Here is a 2,054-nt window from a genome sequence, read left to right on the forward strand (position 1 = left end):
TCTGAATGGCTTATTTTTCTACTTAGCACTTCAAAAACTGTTAAACAAGAAGAGATTTATAGTAAATGTTTTTTTAGAGGCTAAATTTATTTATTTCTCTCAAATTTATTTTCTCAAAATTAAAGAAATGTAGACACTCAGTTAAACATATCAAACTGTGAGGAAGGTAAGAAATAAATTATCACTCCTTCCATTCCCCAATCATTGACTTCTCTTCCAGAATTACTCACCATTAGCTTTTGTTTTTTGTCTTTTAGGATATTTTCTTCAGTTATCTTTTTTTTTTCACTCCCTCAAATAGGGAAAAATCTGTTCAAATTTAGTCTAGTTTACTCTGATTGCTTTCTATCAGAGTAATAGAAGAAATGTGCCAGAGGCAGCCAAATATAATGTTACCAGCAACAGCTCTGAACACAGGCCACAGATTCAAGTTATATTCTCAATACCTTGTCCAGAGATGGTACCCTCATGTATAGTATCCCCCCGCACCTTAGTTGTATGGAGAGTTAAATGAATTATATGTACCTTAAATAAGAGGCTTAAGTGAATCTATACATATAATGTGTATAGAAGAGTGCCTGCCACATAGTAAACCCTCTAAGAGGGCTCTATGTTTATCAATCCTCACAAATACTGTTGAAGTTCTATTTAATAAGTTTAGATCTGCGTCCTATTGTAAGCTAATTACTTCTACACGTATTTAAATATCCTCTTTCTACTGCCAAATATGTAGCATCATAGACTACCCTTCCTACTTGGACTACTCACACTCTAAATCATTTTTCTACAAATAGAGTGTGTGTACTCAATAGAGAAGGTATGCAAGATAATGCACTGAAGTTTCTAAAGACAATATTAAATTTTATATTTACTTTATGTTTAAAAAGTTGGAAAAATGAAGACCTTAATATTTGATGTGGGATATTCACCCTGCTGCCCACACTTTTTGTGAGCGTTGGGAGGACTCCAATCAGGCAAGGAGTGCAAAGACAAAGGTGTTCTGAATGGAAGTTTCTCGCCGCCAAAGGGTTTAATAATGAGACTCATAGAGGAATGTATGCCTGGCCAAAAAAATTTACAGATTGTGTAAGTTTATTTTTTTTAAGACCAAACCTCACAAACTTGAGAGGTGGCTTTCAAACTTTCCTTCAAAGAAACCTTCCCCCCACCCCAGGTGAAAGTTTAAACACAGCCCCCCACTACCACAAGTAATGCAGTTGAGTTTCCCAATTTTGGGAAAATTGCAGAAGTCAGCACTTTTGCAGTGCAAGGAGCTTTACCAAGAGAATACTACCTTCCTGATGATGGTATCTCCCCTGCCAGATAAGTATCAAAGAAAATATTGAGTGAAGAGAGTATTAATCCTACAAGTAGGAGAGAATGAGGGGAAAAGGACAAAGCTGACACTTCTACTCCCAATATGAGTTCTACTTCAGCCTTATTACTAGGAAACAACAATGACAACATAATTATTCTGAAAATAAGATGGTCAAACCTCTGAGTCCTGAGCATATATCATGGCTGGAGATAGATGTTAATGGAGATGTGAAGCAGTTGGTGTAGTTGGGATCTATCAACCACCCAACCAGCTCACAAATACTAAGCTCTGCAATTTAGTCAACACTTTCTAAGTCATATGATACTCAACTGGATAAAACATGATGAAGCTTCTCCTAAAATTTCTTACATAATAACAAAAGACCAAGATGCTTATGTATTTGGGTAAACCCTTGATCTTTTTGTCACCGTGATCGTGGCTGAAATAATACACAGAAAACAATATGGTGAAAAATGATGGTGTATTATATTTTGGCAAATACTGTTAAAAGAATCATAGAAAAAACAGCTAAAGACTAGAATAAACAAGTATAACTACAAATTGTGTAAGATTTTCTCAATAGTTGAATGGAAATACAGAGGCTTTTAACATAGCTCTGCTTAAGGTATTCAGTTCATAAATTTCAATAATAAACTTCACAAAGAACTACATTTTGTAAACACTAAAGAGAAGATTAACAGTGTATAAATATTCTCAACAGTAAATTGCTTCATTA

At 34.6% G+C, this 2,054-nt stretch overlaps 1 non-coding gene across 1 annotated transcript; it reads right to left on the reverse strand.

The window, feature by feature from the left end:
- Window positions 1-1,171: 1,171 nt before the first annotated feature.
- On the reverse strand, window positions 1,172-1,331 carry LOC112066549 (U1 spliceosomal RNA). Its single transcript, XR_002892725.1, has one exon. It is a non-coding gene; the product is annotated as a U1 spliceosomal RNA (small nuclear RNA).
- Between the last annotated feature and the right edge of the window lie 723 nt (window positions 1,332-2,054).

Source organism: Physeter macrocephalus, chromosome 12 (assembly GCF_002837175.3).
Source record: "Physeter macrocephalus isolate SW-GA chromosome 12, ASM283717v5, whole genome shotgun sequence".
NCBI classification, from domain to species: domain Eukaryota; kingdom Metazoa; phylum Chordata; class Mammalia; order Artiodactyla; family Physeteridae; genus Physeter; species Physeter macrocephalus.